The sequence below is a fragment of the Artemia franciscana genome, chromosome 11 (assembly GCF_032884065.1).
Source record: "Artemia franciscana chromosome 11, ASM3288406v1, whole genome shotgun sequence".
NCBI lineage: Eukaryota > Metazoa > Arthropoda > Branchiopoda > Anostraca > Artemiidae > Artemia > Artemia franciscana.
Genome location: NC_088873.1, coordinates 48198477 through 48211740, shown reverse-complemented (window position 1 = coordinate 48211740; position 13264 = coordinate 48198477). Strand labels below are relative to the sequence as shown.

General features: G+C 32.7%; 1 long non-coding RNA gene across 2 annotated transcripts in view; it reads left to right on the top strand.

The window, feature by feature from the left end:
- Positions 1–13264, top strand: part of LOC136033319 (uncharacterized) — a 58956-nt gene that overhangs the window by 3127 nt on the left and 42565 nt on the right. The window contains exon 1 of one of the 2 annotated variants that reach the window (XR_010618906.1): positions 6151–6244. The exons of the other annotated variant lie outside the window; for it this stretch is intronic. This is a non-coding gene — a long non-coding RNA (uncharacterized LOC136033319). Of the gene's footprint in view, positions 1–6150; positions 6245–13264 lie in introns of those variants that run through there. 2 annotated transcript variants of the gene reach the window in all.

The following is a 13264-nucleotide window of genomic DNA, read 5'->3' as shown; positions in this document are numbered from 1 at the left end:
TTTTTTTTCAGATTTTTATGCTAGATGGCGCTAAAAAGTAAATGAAGTCAATCCACTAAGTTTTCAGATTTTGGGGGGTTCTTGAAAAAAAGGTCAGCTGCTAAATCGCAAGTAACTAAGTACTATTACTTAAGAAGAAGTGTTGAACAGTTGAACGAAGAAACAGTTCAACCAGTGAAAAGCAGATTTAACAGAAAAAGCCAAATAAGTTCAAAACAAACGTCAGAAACCCATGTACAAATCGAGAGGAAACCGAAATACAAAGGAAAATCCATATATTTCTTCCTAGCCGCTTGAGCTTGAATCGGTGTTTTTCTACACAAAAACATTTTCTATTCAAATTCTTGTGCATGAAGTGGCGAAGAAAAACACTAGGTTTTATAACCTTTCTAGGGTTTCTAAGACAGACACAGCACTTGCATCATAAGTAACTTAGTAATATTACTAAAGAAAAAAAATGTAGTCCATGTAAAGCCAGTACAGTAAAAAGTAAAAAAAAAATGTAATTGTGTCAATAAATAACTCCGATCAGCCATTTACAATGCAAAAAGACGAAGACAGAAAATTCAGAAACAAAACAATAAGGCATCATAAAAGAAACAAAATTATCCACTACAAACTACAAAAATACACCAACTACCAACCCCGAGTTGTTCTTCGTATAGTTTTTCCCAAGGTCAATATTTCGTCACTTATTTGTTCCAATTTTTTTACGTCATGTTTAGCCAATGTGGCATTAGAATTTATTTATAGGGTACCATTAAAGCCTCAAGCATTCAATGTTCTTAGATTGCAGCTAATATTGTAAACGATTTCTTTGTGAGGTCATCGATAAATTTTCTCAGAAAGCTCATAGTCTTGAAGCAGTTTCTGCTTTGTTTTTACATAAATCAGTCTTCCACTAATATAGTTGTTTCTAATAAAGTTGTTCCCTATAAACGTCGATATATCATGTTGTTTCTTATTAATGCTCCAAGCGATGTTCCCTTTTTCCAAAAAAATTAGGATATGGAATAGCTTTCTATTTTTTCAGGAAAAGTGGCCCAGAAGATATCATACTTTTATATATTCAATTACGATGACCCAGCTTAGTATGATGATTCAGAAAGACAATTTTTTTGGGGCGGGGCAATTTAAAGAGAAGCAGGAAGCCCATTTATAAAGAAAAAGTTGAGATTCTTCTGAAAACTTGTAGACCCGTTTGCTTGAAAAATGAGGAATAAGTTTCTTGAATATTGAAATCAAATTTAATGTATGCCTAAGTTGATTCAGGTGTTATCTTAAATTTAAACAAAACAAATATCCATTTAATATGAGAATCACTGATGACATTCATAATAATAAATTTATATTTCTCAGAACTAGACCTAGCTGCTTAGTGAGTAAGAAACGATTGAGTGCTAATTTCATTTAACATGAAACTTACCTCCGCAAGAACTTTTGACTAAATTTCACCATAACCTTCAACACGAGCTGGAATTATCTGAGACAATGTAGGATGTATTACTAAATAGTATTTTTTCTCAAAACTTTGATCTATTCAAATGGCAAGTGAACGATAATTAAAAGAAGAGAGAGGGTGGAGGTTTTCTGAGCCCATTTATTATCTCATTAATATTATCTCTTATTATTTGTTATCTCGCCCGACAACATTTCAGAAAAAGTTGAACGCTTAGAAGAGTTAAGTTTAGCTTGATCTTGGCTTGGTTTTACATCGGAGTTAAGATTTAGGTTGTTTTGTACCGATTTATGACTTGGCACACTTTTCAACAAATCAAGGCTTTGCTACTATTTGAATCAAATTAGAACTTGGCTTGACTATAGACTGAGTAAGAGTTAAGCTTGCTTAGTCACATGCATCACCCAAAGTACTGAAGTTCAGAATTGGCTCACTTCTGTGCCGAGCTAGAGTTCGGCTTATTTTCCCTTTAATGCAGGTGTCGTCTGTATATCTTTCTAAGAAGTTGACAGTTTGGAATGTTTAAATGAATACCGGATGATGAACGTTTTCCTGATGATTAAAGAGTTCAAATTTTATGAATTTCTGTTATATACAGAAAAGATTCTGCAGTTTGAACTTTGTTACAGTACCAATCAAGGCCTTACCTTGGTTTTACACCGAGTTAGCAAGCAACCAGGCTATGAAATACCATAATATGGACCTGTTGAATTACTTCGGTCGTTGGATAATATGGAACTTTGGATGAATGGGGTCATCGGATTTCACTTTTCTTGTTTTCCCCCCATTAGCTTGGTTTTTCACCGTTTAACTAGAAATCTGCAGCTTAGGATTTTTTGAATACAATCAGAGCCTAGCGTATAATTCTCATAATCAAGACTTGGCAACTTTCTACACCGAGTCAGAACTAATCCAGGGTTAGCATTGAGTCGGTCAACAACCTGAAATAACCTTGTTTCGTCTCCGAGGCAGAATTAATATCACTCTGACACCACGCTCCTACTGTTATACTTATCCCCCCCCCTAATGTTACAAAATTTCAAAATTGCATATAAATTGGGGCTAAACAAGGTAAAATCTTTTGCAAAAGCTTTTGGCATTTTAGTGAGAGGGTAGGGCTCATGGGTTAGCTGCTCCAATCATTCGAAGTTGTGGTGATTCAAATGTGACTCAGTTTTTAAACTGCAAGATACCCATTTCTTTTCAAAAATAAATTTCAAGATTTTTTTAAAAAAAAGCGAAAAATAAAACTTAAAATAAGAAGAAATAAATTCTTATCTTTAATTAAACTTAAAACGAAGAGAAATCCCTATGCCAGAATAAATTAAAACAAAACAAGCCTAAATATAAATTACTGATCAAGTACAGGTCAAAATAAATAGAAAATACCACCAATAGAAATTTAGATGCATCGCCATCAAACCCCCTGAGAGTATTAGCGTCACCTGTCCAATAAGCACAATATATGAAATGTTGTATTATTTTGTCAAGTTTTCAAAGAAAAGCAACAAATCTAAAATGGGAATTTAGTCTACGTGAAGATTTTTTAACATTAACATATTTGCTAAAATGAATCCACTTTTACATATGTAAAGGAGACTTTTATTCAGCACAAGTGTTTCTTCTCACCCAAATTATACAGAATTGAAACTAAAATATAAAAAAATAAAACGTTATTGCTCCAACGTTGGAGCTCTATGTTTAATTTTTGGTACGAAGTGTTATTCTGAAATAAAAACGGTAAACAGTATATATTTTAAAAAGATGTCTTTTTGTCATAACTGGAGAGCAAGATTAAACGAGATACCTGTAGTATTGGTTAATATTTACAAATGCAGTCCCTTCCTGGTGTACTATTAGAGTTACTAACCGTTCAAATCTTTTCAATAAATACAAACGCATCCCTATCCTGGTGTACTATTGGATTTACTAAGCCTCCATATACCTTACGTAAATACAAGCGTAGCTCTATTCCAGTGTACTATTGAAGTTACAAACCCCTCAAATACCTTACACAATTACAAACACAGCCCTAACACTGGCGCACTATTGGAGTTATTAGTCCCTTATATCTCATACACAAATATAAACGCAGCCCTATTCCGGTATAATATTGGAGTTACTAGCCCCTCATATCCCTTACAGACATACAAACGCAGTCCAATCCTGATGTACTATTGGAGTTGCCAATCCCTCGCCTCTGGTCATTAGAGATATTGACATTCCTGGGAACATCCCTTCCCAGGTGTTATTTCTGGGCAATACAATATGTTATTTTTGACAATAAAATCTTTTTGATGATTTTATTGTCCTTCACTCTTGTTTAGTATCAACCAATGATCTTCTAGTAAGAACATCTTAGTAGAACTAAAAACGAAGGATGGCAAAAACAAACGCAGATTTTAATTTTGTCCTCTATATATAGGATCGGTTTTAAGTTTTAGAGCTGTTCTTTTTTTTTCTTTTTTATCACTTCTTTCCTTGTCTTTTATGTCCAATCGATTGACATCCTTTTCCTTTTCTATGTTGAATTTTACAGCTGAGCAGTAATTCATAACGAACTCTGTGGAAGACTTTTTGCTGTTGCCGTCTTTTTGTGTAATGGCGTTTGTTTTTACATAAAAAGTCATTGCAAAATAACAGGCATCAAGTAATTGTAAAATTCAAATAAAAATCAAGGATTTTCAATCTTAAATTCATTAAATTATCCGTGAAATTCTTGCTTTTGCTCCTTTCTCTCCCCTTCTCAAATTTTAAAAGAAACAGAACTCTTTACATTTTGGAATAAATTATCTTTTTGCTCTCCCCTCACTAAAAGAATTTACTGCTCATCCAAACTCTTTTACTCCTTTATGACCTATATGCTCCTTTTGATCCTTATATGGCCTGTATGTTCCTTTTGCTCCTTGTATGGCCTATATGCTCCTTTTGGTCATTGTATGGCCTTCTTAAGCCAAGAAACCGCTTTTGGATTCAACAAACGTTAAAAATAAAGAATCCAGGACATTTTATTTTTCCTTTATTTTAATAATAATTGAAAAACTTGTTTAAGTAGAACTTTATTATATCGATTTCTTATAGCTTATCATATACTTACTACTTCATGTTCTTAGAGTTAGGTTTTATAGAAGAGACCCAGATAAAAAGATTGGATAAATTGGAACGACAATCTTGCTCATAATCATAATCCTAGAATTCGTCATTGTTTTTTATCTTAGAAAAAGAAGTGCAGTATCTTTGCGCTCGTTAATCTATACTGCTGGATTAACAGAATAATAAATATATAATAAATAAAATAGTCTAATACTTCAAATATAATTATAGTGCAGTTAATTGGCAAATCGATTCTTTCAGTTTGATTATTTACAGGAGTGCATTTATGCTCTTAATTTATAAAATTGTATCTTCTTTATGCTGAAAAGAAAGCATTGATTGATTTTTTTTCTTTTTGAAATAGCGTTGTATTTGTGCATACAGTGCTTTTGTGTTGGTGATAGAATCGGGTAGACGGAGAAGTGTTCAAAGCTGGAATACTTGTTGTTTTTTGATGGGTATCTCTAAGCTCTGTTTTGAAGGCCAGAGCAAATTTCCAAGATAGAAACGCTAATGAAAATACTATAGAAGAATCTCAACTATGCTACAAAAGAACTCTACAGAATTTTAATGAAAAACTAAGAGTGTCCTCTAAAGTACTCTTAAATATTGCCGAAAATGATAATTGAAAGAGGATTTTTTTTATAGATAGGTATATTATTCAAAAAGAATATTTACTCTACTTCTTGTCTAGTTCTTTTTTTCTTTTATCCTGTGATGATTGTTCTATTCTGAGATAATCTAAATGTAAATCCCTTCCATGTTTCCTCTTTCTATTTTTGTATGGAAAATAAATTTGTTGCCATCATATATTTCTTACAGTTATCCTACATTTTTTTCACTATTATAACTTTTCTAACCTATTCAGTTTTGCATTAGTATTAAACCTCTTAAAGACACAGTCATTTGCTAAATTCTTACTTCAAAGATTATGCTTCACTTTCAAAATTTTAGTGCTATCAAAAGAGGCCAAACCATAACGGATAATGTCATCTTTATTAATTCCCGTGTTAAAACTCCTTTGAACAAAATCCAGCATCGGGGGAATTATTAGTTTATCTTGATTGTCCATTTCTCGCATAGCTGAGCTCATCGGTTATTATTGGCTGCATGGCATCATATCTATTTCTTCTTTATACAAGTGTTTGGAGAATTAGGCTAGCTAGTCTTCAAGAGTAAAAAAGCTTCCAACTCCAGGATATAAGTTTGGTGGCACGTCTTTTAAAACTGTTGTTTGCTTTTTTTAATATAGGGAGGATATAGAAATTATAGCTTCGAGCTTAAAACCAATAAGTCCATCACAAGGAAGGCTTGTGGCTTTTGGAGATCGATTGGAAAGGTTATACTTAACTAGCCACATATTTCTTAGCATGGTTGCTGAAATTAAGTTCACTGTGAATAAAAAATCTCACTCGTTATTTACAAAGAGGATTGGATGGCTTCAAAGAAAATAACCACGCGTTATTTAGTATCTACCAACTAAAGGCAAGCCGACACATCAATTAAGATATGGCTTAAGTGTGAGATTTACGATACTCAGGGAACATATTCATGGACAGAAAACGAAGCAACGCTGGTCGGATATACCCTCCATCACCATCATCAAGTTTTCCGACTTTTTGTCTTAGCAATTGGGCTGTCGTTTCAGCCAGCACTTTGGCGGGCTGAGAACTAGTAAAATAAATAAAATTGGTAAGCATAAAGCTCTTTGTACCTTCTCTAGATGTATAGTCGACTTGTGCTAATGGAAAATTAGGCTAACAAAAGCTGCAGGCCTTTGGTGTGCATGTTTAGCCTAGGCTATATTAACAGAGGTTAGACTCCACCCCATTAATTTGCAAATATATACCCTGCATTGGGAACTGAATCCAAATTCATTGTTCTCGATCAAGTAAAATAGAAGATTTTTGGTAAATGTGGGATAGTCTATATTTCTTACCTTAATATAAAGAGTATAGGTTACCACTTCATGCTTTTTTTTTGTTATTTACAAATATGGCTGTTTAGGTTTACATTTTGTTTTAAGCGCTATATATATCCTTGAATATAATACAATTTTTCTCTTCAGTTTTTTGGTCCCTCAATGGGTCAAATCATTGGCATCAAACTTTCAAACTTATTGTTTAATATAGATTCATTTTTTAGGTGTAATAAGCATTAAGGTAAAAGGTGAAATTCTAGTTAATTGACTTCTTGCTATCTCAGAAAGGAATTAGGTTAGGAAAATGAAACCTTCAGGGATGGGTCTACAGGCGAAAGCATGTCCCGGAAGGTATTTTAAAGTACCCACGTACACTCCTTTTCCCTCTAGAGGGCCCTGAAATTTGCCTACAAGACAGGTCTATACAAATTGAAATTTTGAGAAAATAACATTTTACCTTTATTTTCAGTTACTAGTTGCTTTTTCTCTGCCTTTTGTTTTTGAAAATGCAATTCCTGTTATTTGAGTAGAATCTTGAGCGATAGCAATATTTTTTTTCAAAATTTAGAAAATGTATTTGCATATCTTTAAAACTTTATAAAATAGAATTGACCAAGGTTATGAAGCTGAAAACAATTTTCTTGTACTTCCATTAAGCAAAATATTTATTTTGCAAGGTTTCACTTTTATAACACACATATTTGTAAAGGTCATCAAAGGTCAGGGCCCTCTAGAGGGAGAAGGAGTGGAGGTAGCTGTTTCAAAATACCTTCCTGGGACATACTTTAGTCTGTAGACTCATCCCTGAAAGTTTCGTTTTCCTAACCTAAACACTTTCTGAGATAGCAAGAAGTCAATTAACTAGAATTTTACCAGATAAAATTCTAGTTTAGTGACTTCTTGCTATCTTGGAAAGGGGTTAGGTTAGGAAGGTAAAATTCTAGTTAATCGACTTCTTGCTATCTCAGAAAGGGCTTTTTTTCAACAAAAAACAAACAAATAAACACGCACCTGTGATTTGTCTTCTGGCAAAAAATACGAAATTCCACATTTTTGTAGATACGAGCTTGAATTTTTGCTAATGGGTTCTCTGATACGCCGAATGCGATGGTGTGATTTTCGTTAAGATTCTATGACTTTTAGTGGGTGTTTCCCCCTATTTTCCAAAATAAGGCAAATTTTCACAGGCGCGTAACTTTTGCTAACAAAGACTAAATTTGACGAAACTTATATATTTAAAATTAGCATAAAAATGCGATTCTTTTGACGTTTTTTATTCTTTTTGATCGTTTTTTAGAGTTGAAAAAATAAATATGAAAAGTTTTTTCTACTGAAAGTAAGGAGCAGGATTAAAATTTAAAACGAACAAAAACTATTACCCATATGAGGGGTTTACCTCCTCGTTATACCTCACTCTTTACGCTAAAGTATTTTTAGTAATTTCAACTATTTATTCTACGGCCTTTGTGATTCAGAGGTCATTCTGAAGGAATTGGGACAAAATTTAAGTTTTTGTGTAAAGAGCGAGGTATCGACGAGGGTTGAATCCCATCATATTCGCAATAAAAACGTACGAATATAGAAGTTCAGTTCGTAAGTTAATTCGTAAGTTACGTATATTTTTTACAGTATTTCAGCGTATTGAGAGCATCAAAGTTTGTATTGTTTATCTTTAAACCTTTTTTTTTTTTGCTTCATTCCAAATCTTTGGGAGACTCAGAATGAAAAAAAAAATATATAGTATTTTAGAATGTCGAATTTCAAATATTTGGTTTCCAGGAACTTCGGCTTCTTCGGCTGGTCGTTTGCCTGAGACCAAATCTGAAAAGCCAGGGAAAGTCCAACCCCCTCTGAGAGGAAGACATGCCAGATAATTGCAAACTTGCAGATTTTGCAGATAATTGCAAATATTAATGGAAGTCATTTTCTTTGTATTAAAGGAGTTTATATGCGTTGATCTCTTTGTTGAATAAGTAATTGAAGTGGTCGCGTATTCATTTGTTTGAATTTTGGTAATTAATAGTTTTAACTTGATAAATGATTTGAATATAAATAAATTTTGTTTAGCATTAATTCACTGACTTTAATACCAACACCAGGTATATCTTCTTAGGGAATAATAAGCAAAATAAAATATTGAAAAAAAAAACCGAAAGCCAAAATTTGAGCTGGTTTTAAATATAAAATTCTAATTTTATCAAGTTTACGGTACAGTGAATTGCAAAGAGGGAAAAATACTCGAATGCATTGAATTTTGTAAAATAAATTGTACCCTCCCCCCTCTTTTCTCTCTCAAGGAAAAATCCTAGACATGGATAGAAAATCTGATTTTCACAAAAAAATCAAACAGTTGATATTGAAAATGAATATCAGAAATATTTGATTTGCAGATAGTTCACCAGCCCTCCAAACATGGGTAAAAAACGTATATTGGGTTAAAGTTAAATTCTGGACGTGGGTTTAAAAAATAAAGTTTTAAATGGTAAGACTTGAACTGTTTTGCATATCAAAAAATCAAAATTTTGTTGGGTATCATGTTTTCTTTCGAAGACTCCAGACCAGCTTTAACAAAGTTTTAAGGTAAAATTTACTAATTTTTCCACTAAAATTTTACTGCCACAGATAGACTTGTACCGCCTGTACAGCAGGTTAGAAATTTGCCTTAACAAGAAGAAAATTTTGGCTAAACTGAAATTTGAACAGATATCTGAGTCAGAAACGAGCAAGTAAAACCATATATACTGGAGAATTTGTATTGTGCAAAAAAAAATTTTAAATGTACGGCGTTGTGCTAGGAGCTCTAAATTATGGCAAAAACGGTACAATTGTACCGTGTTGGCAACGCTGCTCTAGACTCCCAAAAATTATTCAAAATGTCCGTGAAACCTGTTACCCATATTTACTGTTGAATTGTGTTTACATCCTAAAGATACAAAACAGCTAAATTTTGCACATTTTTCTGATAATAAAAAGTTCTTCTGTCATAGTTAAAAACTCACAACATTCTAGAATTGCGGAAAATCATGGGTTCAAAGTTTTTTTTCTTTATTTCAAGAAATTGGGGCTTACCCAGTTTAGCTTAGCCCAATTTCAGCATTCTGTTATTGAAGAGCAGTGGATCCTGTAGAGCAAGGGAACTAAATCGTCCAGATGTATTTGATGAAATCTCCGGGATTGGGACTTGCCCATTTTAGTTCAACCCAATTTGAGTACTCTTATATTAAAGAGAAGTGGATCCCGTAGGAATAGTCTAATTATTATTAGACTCTAATATTGTTATTTTTTTTAACTGCTTGATCGATTGAATAAATACATCTTGAACTCATTTATTTCAGTAGTTCTGTCTTTAAAAAAAGGAGAGATTTTTTTTTAATTCGTTTAACCCTTAGTTTGATAAAATGACTTGGGAGACCAGCAATCAAAGACAGGCTAAGAATTATATATTTTTTATAATTTATATTATAGAGGGGCTACAAGTCCAAATTTACATTCAAAGCTCCCCTGAAAAGGACATGCCCCCTTTGGCCTATTTTTCCCTGTAGTTAATACTAATAACTACACTGACTAAAAATATCAGCTTTAAATAAGCTACTTAGGCAAACATAAGGTATATATTCATTACAGAGTCTGTCAAAAACTGTCTGAGCATTACTTAAGATGTAGATAAATATTTATAGGCCAAAATTAAGGTCAAGCAGCATTAAGATTCCTTTCTTTTGCCATAAAATCGCCTCATATGCTTCAAATAACTTCAATAGCTCCAATCCATATAACTTCAAATAAGCTTACTTTGAACCTAGTGTGCGAACCCTTGACGCTATAATCCTGAAATATGTCTAGCAGTTCGAAGAAAATATATTTTTTTTAAGTAAAAAAAAATTCAGTTCCTTTGCATAACAGAGGAAATATGGTTTAGCTTTGTAAATTTTTCTTGGGTTTTGCTATCAGTAAAGAGTCTAAGCACAGAAAATGATCAGTGTTTATCATTGATCAATAAATCTACTCAGGCGCAAAACTGCAAGATCGAAATTACCAATATTACCAGAAGCTGAAAAGTTGTTGGAATAGTGCGTTTCGTTTTAAAAAATTAATTGAATTCACTAGGCTATAGACTGGAAGATCAATATTACCAATATTACCTTACATTTAAATTTGACTCTTTCGACGGATATTTTTCTTTTTTGGAAACAATTTACCTGTTCGAAAACTTGTGACCGCACATACTTGAATTGCTTGTTAAATTTCATCAAGTCCAATAAAGTCAAATATAAATATTGTAAGTAGATTAATGGCTTTAAGAAGATAAAGAATAGCATACGGAACTTAAATTTTTCGTAAATTAGGGAATCATTTTTATTCTCTTTTCTCCTGATATATCACTTTGAAGAAAAAAATCTGCTACAAAAGTAAACTATCTCGTTTCATTTCGTATTGAATACTAATACGTATCAATAAATTGAATATCTTATTTTAGAGGAGATTTCATAAATGCTTGCTCTGTCAAGCCAGTTTATAAGCAAATAGAGTGACATAGTTTCTTTTTACGATAGTAGAAATTTAACTTGAAAAAGCTTATGCGGTTCACCTCTATTCTGGTACTTTCAGATGTGGTTTAGTTTAAAAAAAAAATTGGGGAATATTGATTCATTTTAAAATTTATAGATTACTATTTTCACAATTCAATAGAGATGAATACAATTCAAGAGAGATCGTTTCTTGTGGGACACCTCCTGTATAAGAAACCCTGATGTGAGTTTACTTTCTAAGAACCTATTCTTATAATATTAGGCCCATCGGTGATTATGGACGCCAGCTTTTTCAGGGGTTTCCGAAACCCTTATGGTTGGCACCAGAAGAAATCTCAAATTAAGTCTTTCAGGGCCACCTCCTTCTGACGAAACGTCTTGACTAGTGCTACCATTTGCTAAGGGTATAAAAAGAAACGCATGAATTCAACAATTCAAGAGAGCGAACCGTACTACAGTTTTTTATTTGCATGTCTCCAACTAGATCAACCCATATTCTTTGAAGTACATATAACAATAGTTGTAGAATGTATCCTTACACATCTTTACTTCTAGACAGAGGCAGAATCTGTTGATAGTAATGCCATTAATGCCGTGTGACAATGCTTGTTGGGTATCTTGACAGAGAAGTAAGCCCCTGCTATGCAGCTTTTTTTTGAAAAAACAATTATTCGCGTTTTAGAAATAAATTTAAACGTTGATTTGTCATGGGATTCGAGGACGGAGAGTTTCTTAAGAGTTAGTTTCGAGTTGAAAGGACTTCAAAATTTAAAGCATACTTTCAAATATTGGATTTGGGTTTTAGTTAATACAAAAAGCCTATAAAAATGTTTCTCGTGGTGACATTGGATAGTCTTTATTTTAAAGCGTTTTAACTTAAACCTTAGTGAAGAAGATTCTTAAGTCTTACCAGTTTCAAACGTTGTGCAAATGACTTAAATGGATTAAACTGACAAACAGGCTCTGTCAAGCTTTTCGAGACTATATATAGAAAAAACGGACTAAGCAGGTCCTTACAAAAGTTTTGAACTTTTAGCCTTTAGGAATTAAAAAACCAACTGAAACCCGCATTCTAATCTTGATAAATAAAAAATTCAACACAAGGTCCTGAAGCTTCTCCAGAGTCAATTGAGCTATAATCAATCACTTCCCAAATGAAAAATAGTTTTTTTGATAATTGTTTTTTTTCGATTTTTTTCAAATGAATAATTTTTTTTTCAGATTTTTATGCTAGATGGCGCTAAAAAGTAAATGAAGTCAATCCACTAAGTTTTCAGATTTTGGGGGGTTCTTTGAAAAAAAGGTCAGCTGCTAAATCGCAAGTAACTAAGTACTATTACTTAAGAAGAAGTGTTGAACAGTTGAACGAAGAAACAATTCAACCAGTGAAAACCAGATTTAACAGAAAAAGCCAAATAAGTTCAAAACAAACGTCAGAAACCCATGTAAAAATTGAGAGGCAACCGAAATACAAAGGAAAATCCATATATTTCTTCCTAGCCGCTTGAGCTTGAATCGGTGTTTTTCTACACAAAAACATTTTCTATTCAAATTCTTGTGCATGAAGTGGCGAAGAAAAACACTAGGTTTTCTAACCTTTCTAGGGTTTCTAAGACAGACACAGCACTTGCATCATAAGTAACTTAGTAATATTACTAAAGAAAAAAAATGTAGTCCATGTAAAGCCAGTACAGTAAAAAGTAAAAAAAAATGTAATTGTGTCAATAAATAACTCCGATCAGCCATTTACAATGCAAAAAGACGAAGACAGGAAATCCAGAAACAAAACAATAAGGCATCATAAAAGAAACAAAATTATCCACTACAAACTACAAAAATACACCAACTACCAACCCCGAGTTGTTCTTCGTATAGTTTTTCCCAAGGTCAATATTTCGTCACTTATTTGTTCCAATTTTTTTACGTCATGTTTAATCAATGTGGCATTAGAATTTATTTATAGGGTACCATTAAAGCCTCAAGCATTCAATGTTCTTAGATTGCAGCTAATATTGTAAACGATTTCTTTGCGAGGTCATCGATAAATTTTCTCAGAAAGCTCATAGTCTTGAAGCAGTTTCTGCTTTGTTTTTACATAAATCAGTCTTCCACTAATATAGTTGTTTCTAATAAAGTTGTTCCCTATAAACGTCGATATATCATGTTGTTTCTTATTAATGTCTAAGCGATGTTCCCTTTTTCCAAAAAAATTAGGATATGGAATAGCTTTCTATTTTTTCAGGAAAAGTGGCCCAGAAGATATCA